Below are 13369 nucleotides of genomic sequence, written 5' to 3' on the forward strand. Positions count from 1 at the left end.
TCTTATACCCTATCCAAAGGATAGGGGATATGATGTCTCCCCATGGGGGTCCCGCCGCTGGGGACCCCCGCAATCTTGTATTCGCCACCCACCTGTTTGAGCTGCACACAGCGGTGCCAGCTCACAAACAGCCGGGTGGCGACCACGGGGCCAGAGTATCATGACCTCCCCCCCACCCCCGCCACCGTGTGATGTCACCCCACCGCCCCCCGTATGCAGGTCTATGGAATGGGGGGTAGAGGAGTGTACATGGGTGACAGAGGGGGGATGGCCAAGGTGGACATGGATGACAGGAGGGACAGAGGGGTGATTAGGGTGGAGGGACAATGGTGACAGATGTAGACTGGGGGGTGGTCAGAGGGGTGGATGGGGGGGGGAAACATGTGTTGCAGAGGAATGGACAGAGGTGGCCAAGGTGGACATGGATGACAGGATGGTGGACACGGGAGATATGGGGGTGAACAGGGATAACGGGGGTGGACAAGGATGACATGGGGGATAAAAGAGGGGTGACAAAGGGATAGAGGGGTGAATAGGGGGGTAGACATGTGTTACAGGGGGGTGGACAGGGAGGGGTGGACATGGGTGACAGGGATAGACAGGGGGTGGACATGGATGACAGGGGTGAGGGGGGGTGGACGGGGTTAAGAAGGGGTAACAGAGGGTAGGAAAGGGTACAGTACCTTTTTGCCATTTTTCTTCACTACACTGGCACAGTAATCAGGCGCAGCTTCCACCTTCCTCCCCTCTCCGGCAGGGCAGCGACTCAGGGCTCCGACAGGGCACTCACTCACTGGGACGCTGGGGGGGGGGGGGGGGGGGGACGCTGGGGCACGGGTCATTCCTCCGGCACGGTAATCCGGCAGAGCACCGCCAGTGCACTCACTCACTGGGCCGCTGGGGGGGAGGGGGATGCTGGGGCACGGGGCACTACACCGGCACGGTAATCCGGCAGAGCACCGCCAGTGCACTCACTCACTGGGCCGCAGGGTGAGAGGAATGCAGGGGGTTGCGATATGTGTGCACGCACAGCAAAGCGCACACATACTTCCCTTCCCCCCTGCGGCGCCATAAATTTCAGACGCGCAGGCCAGGCTGGTGAATAAAAAAATAGAATATTTGCCGTCAAAATCCTGCGGCACCCCAGTTGGGAATCACTGCTCTAGATAGTCTGTATACGATATCCGAACCAAAGTAGCTTTTGTTGTATTTTAAAAAGTTACTTCCTACTCACATGTATTGTTCTACTATAGTCAATTAACTAATAAGCTTGTAATGCTTTCTTACTAATGATATCTAATTGATATTCATTTATATATATCATTGTGTTTGTGAGGCTTCTTCCACCCTACAAAATTTTCAGTTTTTAAACATCCGTTCGAAGTTCCGTCTGAAAATCAGCTGAAAACGTCAGTTACAAAATCCTATACTGTCGTTAGAAAATCCCTTCATAGTCTATGGGATTTTTCTAATAGCCATTTTAACTCGTTATAGCCCGTTATTAATAACGGCCGTTATTTTGTGACGGAAGATAGACACGGGAGAAATAGTTCATGAACCTGCATATCTTTATAATACCTGTCAGGGCCGCAGGCTGGGCCGTCCTCCTGCCCTGTACAGTAACACGGGCCGGACTGGCCTATTTGTCAACCAGGAAATATCCCATTTCAGCCGCTTACCCTGTGGGCCAGGCTGGATAAGAGCAAGCACCGCTACGCGCGTAATGACGCTCGGTCACGTCACGCTCCCAGAACTCAAGGGCCTACGTTCTGACGCCGGCCCTAGGTATTCTGAGAGTGTGACGTGACCGAGCATCATTACGCGTGTAGCTGTGCTTGCTCTTATCTAGGGGAAGGTGCTGCCCTGAATCCCCGGCAACTAAAAAGGTACCAGCCGGGGGTGGGGGTTGTCTAATCAGGGGGTTCTACCTACCTACTGGGGGGGGGGGTCTAATCTGGGGGTACAAACTGCCCACTGGGGAGTTCATCTGGGGGGACTACCTGCCTACTTGTGGGTTAATCTGGTGGTACTACCTGCCTACTGCGGGAGGGGGGGGGTGTTAATCTGGGGGTACTACCTGTCTACTGGGGGGGGGTCTAATCTGAGGGTACTACCTGTCTACTGGGGGAGGGGTCTAATTTGGGGGTACTACCTGTCTACTGGGGGGGTGTAATTTGGGGCTACTACCTGTCTAATGGGGGGGTCTAATTTGGGGGTACTACCTGCCTAATGATACATTTTCATAATTTTTCATAATTAATATTTTTATGACCATATTTCATAATTTTAACCCCTTAAGGACCGAGGTGATTTTGGCCTTAACCTCTTCAGGACATAGGGCGTATGGATACGCCCTGCATCCCGAGTCCTTAAGGACCGAGGGCGTATCCATACGCCCGTGGGAATTCCGGCCCCCACCGCTAGCCGGTTGGGGACCGGAGACGGATGCCTGCTGAAATCGTTCAGCAGGCATCCCGGCATATCGCCCAGGGGGGTCATTATGCCCCCCCATGTCGGCGATCGCCGCAGATCGCTGGACAATTCAGTCCAGCGATCTGCGGCGATTCCGGGTCAATCGGGTCTCCAGTGACCCGATGACCCGGAATTACTGGCTGTTCGGGGCCGTCTCTGACGGCCCCGAACAGCCAGAGCCTGCAGGGGTGAGGTGGCACTGGTGCCACCTCACGATCGCCCTGATTCGTCGGCCGGATTACCGGCCGACCAATCAGGGCGCCTGCTGCGGGTGTCACTCCCGCACCCGCTCCGCCCCTCTTCTGGAGGACGTGAGCGGGTGCGGGACGGGCACCCCGGGTGCTGGGGACCCCGATCCCCGGCGTTAATGTTGGGATCGTGGCCCCAGGAGCAGCGGCGGCGGCGGGACTGACCTGCAGCGTCTGGATCGTTGGAGGTGAGTGACAGCCTCCTGCTGTTGCTTAGCAACAGCTCCCAGCCTGCAAAAAGGGCATGCTGGGAGCTGTAGTTATGCAACAGCAGGAGGCAGACCACCACAACTCCCAGCATTCCCTTATGGGCATGCTGGGACTTATGGTTTTGCAACAGCTGGAGGCACATTCTTTCTATGGAAAAGTGTACTTTCAGCTGTTGTATAACTACAACTCCCAGCTTGCACAAACAGCTAAAGTGCATGCTGGGAGTTGTAGTGGTGCATCTGCTGGTTGCATAACTACAACTCCCAGCATGCCCGTTGGCTGTCGGTGACTGCTGAGAGTTGTAGTTTTGCAACAGCTGAAGGCACACTGGTTGGAAAACTCAGAGTTTTTTTTAACCTAACTCAGTGTTTCACGACCGGTGTGCCTCCAGCTGTTGCAAACTACAACTCTCAGCAGTCACCGTACACCATGCACCGTACATGCTGGGAGTTGTAGTTTTGCAACAGCTGGAGGCACACTGGTTGTGAAACACTGAGTTAGGTCACAAACTCAGTGATACATAACCAGTGTGCCTACAGTTGTTGCAAAACTGCAACTCTCAGCAGTCACCAACAGCCAACGGGCATGCTGGGAGTTGTAGTTATGCAACAGCTGGATGTCTCCCCAATGTGAACGTACAGGGTACACTCACATGGGCGGAGGATTACAGTAAGTATCTGGCTGCAAATTTGAGCTGCCGCAAACTTTCTGCTGCAGCTCAAATTGCCAGCGAGAAACTACTGTGAACCCCCGCCCGTGCGACTGTACCCTAAAAACACTACACTACACTAACACAAAAAATAAAATAAAAAGTAAAAAACACTACATATACACATACCCCTACACATCCCCCCTCCCCAATAAAAATGAAAAACGTCTGGTACGCCACTGTTTCCAGAACGGAGCCTCCAGCTGTTGCAAAACAACTACCAGTATTGTCGGACAGCCGTTGACTGTCCAGGCATGCTGGGAGTTTTGCAACAGCTGGAGGCACCCTGTTTGGGAATCACTGGCGTAGAATACCCCTATGTCCACCCCTATGCAATCCCTAATTTAGGCCTCAAATGCGCATGGCGCTCTCACTTTGGAGGCCTGTCGTATTTCAAGGCAACAGTTTAGGGTCACATATGGGGTATCGCCGTACTCGGGAGAAATTGTGTTACAAATTTTGGGGGGTATTTTCTGCTTTTACCCTTTTTAAAAATGTAACATTTTTGGGAAAACAAGCATTTTAGGTAAAAAAAAAATTTTTTTTTTACATATGCAAAAGTTGTGAAACACCTGTGGGGTATAAAGGTTCACTTAACCCCTTGTTATGTTCCCCGAGGGGTCTAGTTTCCAAAATGGTATGCCATGTGTTTTTTTTTTTGCTGTCCTGGCACCATAGGGGCTTCCTAAATGCGGCATGCCCACAGAGAAAAATTTGCGTTCAAAAAGCCAAATGTGACTCCTTCTCTTCCGAGACCTGTAGTGCGCCAGCAGAGCACTTTTCACCCCCATATGGGGTGTTTTCTGAATCGGGAGAAATTGGGCTTCAAACTTTTAGGGGTATTTGCCTATATCTGCTATTACCCTTTTTAAAAATAATTTTTTTTGGGGAAAACAAGCATTTTAGGTAAAAATTTTTCTTTTTTTTTTACATTTGCAAAAGTCGTGAAACACCTGTGGGGTATTAAGGTTCACTTTATCCCATGTTACATTCCCCGAGGGGTCTAGTTTCCAAAATGGTATGCCATGTGTTTTTTTTTTGCTGTTCTGGCACCATAAGGGCTTCCTAAAGGTAACATGCCCCCCAAAAACCATTTCAGAAAAACGTACTCTCCAAAATCCCCTTGTCGCTCCTTCCCTTCTGAGCCCTCTACTGCGCCCGCCAAACACTTAGACATATGAGGTATGTGCTTACTCGAGAGAAATTGGGCTACAAATACAAGTAAAAATTTTGTCCTTTTACCCCTTGTAAAAATTAAAAAATTGGGTCTACAAGAACATGTGAGTGTAAAAAATGAAGATTGTGAATTTTCTCCTTCACTTTGCTGCTATTCGTGTGAAACACCTAAAGGGTTAAAACGCTGACTGAATGTCATTTTGAATACTTTGGGGGGTGTAGTTTTTATAATGGGGTCATTTATGGGGTATTTCTAATATGAAGACCCTTCAAATCCACTTCAAACCTGAACTGGTCCCTGAAAAATACTGAGTTTGAAAATTTTGTGAAAAATCGGAAAATTGCTGCTGACCGTTGAAGCCCTCTGGTGTCTTCCAAAAGTAAAAACACGTCAATTTTATGATGCAAACATAAAGTAGACATATTGTATATGTGAACCAAAAAAAAATGTATTCGTAATATCCATTTTCCTTACAAGCAGAGAGCTTCAAAGTTAGAAAAATGCAAAATTTTCAAATTTTTCATCAAATTTACGGATTTTTCACCAAGAAAGGATGCAAGTATGGACAAAAATTTACCACTATGTTAAAGTAGAATATGTCACGAAAAAACAATCTCGGAATCAGAATGATAACTAAAAGCATTCCAGAGTTATTAATGTTTAAAGTGACAGTGGTCAGATGTGCAAAAAACGCTCCGGTCCTTAAGGCCAAAATGGGCTCCGTCCTGAAGGGGTTAAGGACCAGAGCATTTTTTGCAGATCTGACCACTGTCACTTTAACCCCTTAAGGACTCAGCATTTTTCCGTTTTTGCATTTTCATTTTTTCCTCATCACCTTCTAAAAATCATAACACTTTCAATTTTGCACCTATTCAATTTTTTGTGCCACCAATTCTACTATGCAGTGACATTAGTTATGTTACCAAAAAATCCACGGCGAAACGGCGAAATCATTGTGCGACAAAATTGAAGAAAAAATTTCCTTTTGTAAATTTTGGGGGCTTCCGTTTCTACGCAGTGCATTTTTTGGTAAAAATAACACATCATTTTTATTCTGTAGGTCCATACGGTTAAAATGATACCCTACTTATATAGATTGGATATTGTATTACTTCGGAAAAAAATCATAACTACATCATGCAGGAAAATTTATATGTTAAAAATTCTCATCTTCTAACCCCTATAACTTTTTTAGTTTTCTGCATACAGGCCGGTATGAGGACTCATTTTTTGCGCCGTGTTCTGAAGTTTTTATCGGTACCATGTTTGTATTGATCGGACTTTTTGATCGCTTTTTATTCATTTTTTCATGATATAAGAAGTGACCAAAAATACACTATTTTGGACTTTGGAATATTTTTTGCGTGTAAGCCATTGAACGAGCGATTTAATTAACAATATATTTTTATAGTTCGGACATTTTCGCATGCAGCGATACCACATATGTTTATTTCGTTTTTTTTTATGGGAAAAGGGGTCAAACTTTTATTAGGGAAGGAGTTAAAGGGGTACTCTGGTGAAAACCTTTTTTCTTTTAAATCAACTGGTGGCAGAAAGTTAAACATATTTGTAAATTACTACTTTTAATTTTTTTTTAATCCTTCCTGTACTTCCTGATGACATCACGAGCACAGTTCTCTCTGCTGACGTTATTATAATAATAATAACACTTTATTTATTGTTGTCCTTAGTGGGATTTGAATCCAAGTCTCCAGCACTGCAAGGCAGCATGGTTGCTAAAACGGACACAGATGTCAGCAGAGAGCACTGTCTTCATGATGTCATCAGTGTTCCAAAAAAAAGGAATTTCCTCTGTAGCATTCAGCAGCTAATAAGTACTGGAAGGATTAAGATTTTTTTAATAGAAGTAATTTACAAATATGTTTAACTTTCTGCCACCAGTTGATTTAAAAGAAAAAAGGTTTTCACCAGAGTACCCATTTTAAATGACCTTTGTTAACTTCTTTTTTTCACTTTTTTTTTTTTTTACAGTGTTATAGCTCCCATAGGGACCTATAACAATGCACACACTGATCTCCTATGCAGATCCCTGCAAAGCCATAGCTTTGCACGGATCAGTCAGATAGGGGCTCGATTGCTCAAGCCTGTAGCTCAGGCTTGGAGCAATCAATCGACGATCGGACGCCGCGGAGAGAGGTAAGGAGACCTCCGCCTGCGTCCCAGCTGATCGGAACATAGCAATTTTATCGCGATGTCCCGATCAGCCCTAGTGTGCTGCCGGGAAGCGTTTACTTTCATTTTCAGACGCAGCTTCAATTTTGATCGCCGCGTCTGAAGGGTTAACAGCGTGTGGCACAACGATCGATGCTGCGCGCTGTTAGCCCAGGGTCCCGGCTATGATTAGCAGCCGGGACCGACACGGTGTGACCCCGTTTTTCACACCGGGCTACGCCCTGAGTCCTTAAGAGGTTAAGCATTAATTACTCTGGGATGCTTGTACTTATGAATTTGATTCAGAGATTGTTTTTTCGTGACAAATTCAACTTTATCCTAGTTGTAAATTTTTGTCGATTCTTGCATCATTTCTTTGTGAAAAATTCAAAAATTTTATGAAAAATTAGAAAAGTTTGCATTTTTCTAACTTTGAAGCTCTCTGCTTGTAAGGAAAATAGGCATCTCAAATAAATTATATATTGATTCACATATACAATATGTCTACTTTATGTTTGCATCATACGGGAGATATCTTTATATTATTATATTATATACAATATATTATGTTTTCATCATAAAGTTGACATGTTTTTACTTTGGAAGACATGAGAGGGCTTCAGAGTTCAGCATCAATTTTCCAGTTTTTCACAAAATTTTCAAAATCTGAATTTTTCACAGACCATGTCAGTTTTGAAGTGGATATGAAGGGTCTTCATATTAGAAATACCCCACAAATGACCCCATTATAAAAACTGCACCCCTCTAAGTATTCAAAATGACATTCAGAATGTTTGTTTACCCTTTAGGTGTTTCACAGGAATAGCAGCAAAGTGAAGGAGAAAATTCAAAATCTCAATTTTTTACACTAACCTGTTCTTGTAGACCCAGTGTTTGAATTTTAACAAGGGGTAAAAGGAGAGAAATCCCCCCAAATGTGTAACCCAATTTCTCTCGAGTAAGGAAATACCTCATATGTGTATGTCAAGTGTTCGGAGGGCGCAGTAGAGGGCTCAGAAGGGAAGGAGCGACAATGGGTTTTTGCAGAGTGAGTTTTTCTGAAAGGATTTTTGGGGGGCATGTCACATTTAGGAAGCCCCTATGGTGCCAGAACAGCTGAAAAGCCCCCACATGGCATACTATTTTGGAAACTACACCCCTCAAGGTACATAATAAGGGCAGGGGTTTATGTAACAAGGGCAGGGGTTTACAGCAAGGAAACTTGCTGTAAACACCTGCCCATGTGAATGTACATTCACATGGGGGACGGGCAAAACTACAACTCCCAGCATGCCCTTTGGCTGTCCGATCATGCTGGGGGTTGTAGTTATGCAACAGCTGGAGGCACACTGGTTGCAAAACACAGTTTGTTACTTAACTCAGTGTTTCGCAACCCATGTGTCTCCAGCTGTTGCTAAACTACAACTCCCAGCATGCATGGTCTGTCAGTGCATGCTGGGAGTTATAGTTTTGCAACAGCTGGAGGCAAACAGGTTGGGAAACACTGAGTTAGGAAACAGACAATGCTTCCCAACTAGTGTGCCTCCAGTTGTTGCAAAACTACAACTCCAAGCATGCCCAGACAGTCTAGGCATGCTGAAAGTTGTAGTTCTGTAACATCTGGAAGAGCACAGATTGGAGACCAGTGCACAGTGGTCTCCAAACTGTGGCCCTCCAGATGTTGCAAAACTACAACTCCCAGCATGCCCAGACAGCCAAAGGCTGGGCATGCTGTGAGTTGTAGTTTTAAAACTCCTAGAAGCAACAGTGAAGATCACATTACAGCGATCTTCACTGCTGCATCTGATGCCACAGCTGCCTCCTCCACTTGTGCCTGCCGCCGGTCCCAGGTATGTGCCGTGGGCCACCCCATCACCCCCCCCCCCCCCCCCACAGCACTCATCATCCCCCGCTCTGCCCGACTTCTAGGAACGGGCAGACTGAGGGAAATGAACTTTAAACCTCCCCCCCCCCAGTCAGCTGAGACACCCCCCCCCCAGTCAGCTGACACACTGTGATTGGTCCACAGGGACCAATCACAGGGATTGCTGACTAGGACCATCCACAGATGGTCCTGGGGGAGGCTTGCAGAAGTTGTCTCCTGCTGGTAACAGCGGGACTTCTGCCAGCTAACCCATGCGATGCAGGCAGATGATCATGTCACCATAAGTGCTGATCCAGCCAAGATAGTTTTTGATGATGGCCGCCCCGCTCTGCAGGTTGTTGGTAATGGAATCCCAGTTGATCGCGTCGTTGCTGGCAGTGGTGTCATTACTCCCCAGGACAGGGGTGATCTTTCTGATCCTGGTCCTGGTCCAGATGGGACACTTCATGTCGCTGCTGGCAGAGGTTTGATTACTCACCAGGACAGGGGTGATCTTTCTGATCCTGGTCCTCGTCCAGATGGGACACTTCATGTCGCTGCTGGTAGTATTCAAGCTGGGCAGATCTCTGATGGTATCGTTCTGCCCTTGCAGGTGGCTGGAGGTGATATTCCGGCTCGGTTGGTTGCTGGTGATTTCAAACCAGAAACTCGGGCCGGTGGTGAAGAGGGAACCCAGGAGGATGGTAACTGTCCAGCACATGCTACAGGCCAAATTGACCTCATCCCTGCTGATGTGGTCCCCTCGAATCATGATAAAATAAAATAAAAAGCGCAAGGAAACAATATAGAAACACTAGTGCTCGCTAGATTGCAGTCCTCAGAGTAAGGCCTCTGGGGCTCTGCACCTCTTTTTCCAGCTATCACCATTTGTGAAGTCACATGTGTGATGTCATACGGAATGTCACTGCTCTGAGGACAGGTGTATACATGGACATTTACATCCATTTGTTTTATAGGGTGAAATAAGCTTTTTATTATTAAATAAAGGTATAGAAAACTCGGGGTATAGGGTGTTTTTTTTTGGGGGGGGGGCAGTGACTTTATATGGAGGACTGGGTATTTGGGTGGGAACGAACATCACTTTATAACATAGACAAACAAATATAATATAATATACAAATATTAATAAAATTCTGACAAAAAGTCCAACGTTATCTACAGATTTGGGTAGTCTGGCAGGAGGATTCCTCATTTTTGAGAATAGGAGGAGGAGGAAAGTGATGGTGGGGGAAGAATACACAGCTCCCGAATTGATCAGAACACTACAGCTCTGCTTCATTGGGAGTAGTCACCAGCACCCCAACCACCATGTTTCTTTTTTTCCCCTATATATTGCAACTTATTCCTTCTGCATATATACCTACAAACGCCAAAAGCGTAACCCCGACACCAAATAAAGTACAAATCGATGTATGAAAATGTATATTTTTTTTATTAATAAAAGAACATGATTCTAAAAATGTACATAATAGACTAAATAAAATAAATATATATCAATATATGTTAAAACATTTGGCTGCAAATAATGGCTACAGGTTCGGAATTTATATAATAGTGACCCAATAGAAAAGGAATAACACACCTGTCCAAATAGTAAGCCGCTGGGTCGGAAGTGACGTTGGACACCGCGGCACTCGTGTGATGGAGCACGCAACGCGCATTCACATTATAGAGTGGGTTCGGCAACGAAAACATGGCCACAGTCACTCATACTGCGCATGCGTGCACAAAAAAATTCTAGGGGGAAAGACAGATCGCTGCTAATGGAGGGATATACAAAATAAGTTGAACATCGGACCCAGGGCTAAATAATACAAAGAATGAAAATATATAGTGGGAGAACTGACTGTGAAGGCAATAACATGGCTATAAATAATGCATATACATTTGAGATAATAGCAATAATGATTATTATAATAATCCAGGGGCATATGAAAGCATAAAAAAAATTACAAGGATGTGATAACATGCATAATGGTAAAACAAATACAGTAAATAGCGCATGCAACATAAACAAAAATGAGAAAAATATTTTTGTAAAAAAATATATTTGTAGAAGTGTATACCGTATTTTTCGCCCTATAGGACGCATCGGTATATAAGACACACCCAATTTTAAAGGCGCAAAATCTAGAAAAAAAAAAATCTGAACCCAACAGTTATCTTCAACCTGCGGACCTCCAGATGTTGCAAAACAACAACTCCCAGCATGCCCGGACAGCCGTTGGCTGTCCGGGCATGCTGGGAGTTGTAGTTTTGCAACAACTGGAGGTCCGCAGGTTGAAGACCACTGGATAGGAGGTAATACTCACGTGTCCCTGCCGCTCCGGACCCGTCACCGCTGCCCTGGATGTCGCTCCTTCGCTGTCGCCGCGTCCCCGTGGTATCCCCGACGCTCCGGACGTCTTCTTCCCTGGGATCCACGCTCTCCGTCGCCGTCATCATCACGCGATCGGTGATGTCCTGTATTAGCCGCGGGTCCCGGCCATTGATGGCCACCGGTACCGCCGCGATAGGTGTGTGTATTCGCCGTGTAAGACGCACCAACTCCCCCCCCCCCAGTTTTGGAGAATAAAAAGTGCGTCTTATACGGCGAAAAATACGGTAAATGAATCTTGATTAGTGTGCAGGAATGATGTATACTAAATCCAAATGGATAGGAGCAGTGCCTGAAGAGTGCAGGAATATATAGAGCATGCAATACAATACATACATATACAAAAGATATAAAAAGAGCAGAGATATAGTGCATATAGTACAATGCATATATATATATATATATATATATATATATATATATATATATAGATAGATAGATACATAGATATACACAAAACATGCATAATATAAAAGGATCCTGCATGTCAGAGGCCATATGCCCAGCAGAGGTGAGTGGATTAGGCATGTTAGGGTCTCATCCGACAAGAGGCCACCTCCGTGTGGTGGATGGGGACACGTTTTGATCAAAAAGTGCGCTAAGAGCCTCGATTTTTTTGACAAAGAGAGCTGCTGCTGCAACCTTATTTTTTGTATACTTTATATACGGTACATACTACTGAAATTATATTGTTCAGAAAATGGTGTAAATCTTTTTTATTGAGTAACGAAAACTGAGATTGGAAACCTTTTCAAAAATGTCTTTTATTTCTTTCCTATAAAAAATTATATTAAAAAAAAAAAAACCTCTACACAAAAAATGTATATAAACTATATACTCATTATCGACCGCCAGTTTATAGAATCATTGGGGGAGATTTCTCATTAGGGTCTGTTGTAGACACAGATCTGCCCCTTTACACAATTTACAAAAGTTGTGCACGTCGTTTGATAAATTTTGCGCAAATATATAACCCCCTCCCCCCCTGGCTCTACCGTGCACGCCTTCTCTACCTCCACGGCACTGCTCACATAGCTAGAAGTGCTGGAGCAGCAGTGTGCGCCGAACAAAACTCTGCACAATAGTAAAATTATAAATATTTATAAAGTACACAGAGGGTAGATTCTCAAAGAATTTTGCGGCACAAAAAAATCAATTTTGCGCCAAAATTTTGGCGCAAAAAATATTGAACACATTTCAAAGAGCTTTGTGCCGCGGTTTACACCGTTCACGTCAGTTTTGTAAAAGTGGGCGTGTCCACGTATATTTTCTGCTTTACATGATGGGCACTAGGTCTTCTCCAGGAAACTATAGACCGGTAAGTCTAACGTGCATTGTGGGTAAATTGTTTGAAGGATTTATACGGGATTACATACAGGAATACATAGGGGACAATTGTATTATAAGTGATAGCCAGCATGGGTTTCCTAAGGATAGAAGTTGTCAAACCAATCTAATTTGCTTTTTTGAAGAGGTGAGTAGAAGCCTTGACAGAGGAATGGCTGTGGATATAGTGTTTCTGGATTTTGCTAAAGCGTTTGATACTGTCCCTCACAGACGTCTGACAGGTAAGTTAAGGTCTTTGGGTTTGGAAATTTTAGTTTGTAACTGGATTGAACACTGGCTCATGGATCGTACCCAGAGAGTGGTGGTCAATGATTCGTACTCTGATTGGTCCCCGGTAATTAGTGGTGTACCCCAAGGTTCTGTACTGGGACCGCTGTTGTTTAATTTATTTATCAATGATATAGAGGATGGTATTAACAGCTCTTTTTCTATCTTTGCAGATGACACAAAGCTTTGTAGCACAGTACAGTCTATAGAGGATGTGCATAAGTTACAAGATGACTTGGATAGACTAAGTGTCTGGGCCTCCACTTGGCAAATGAGGTTCGATGTGGATAAATGTAAAGTTATGCATCTGGGTACTAATAACCTGCATGCGTCGTATGTCTTAGGGGGGATTAAACTGTCAGAGTCACTGGTAGAGAAGGATCTGGGTGTACTTGTAGATCACAGACTACAGAATAGCATGCAATGTCAGGCTGCTGCTTCCAAAGCCAGCAGGATATTGTCATGTATCAAAAGAGGCATGGACTCAAGGGACAGGGACATAATA

This window comes from Hyla sarda, chromosome 8 (genome assembly GCF_029499605.1).
Source record: "Hyla sarda isolate aHylSar1 chromosome 8, aHylSar1.hap1, whole genome shotgun sequence".
NCBI lineage: Eukaryota > Metazoa > Chordata > Amphibia > Anura > Hylidae > Hyla > Hyla sarda.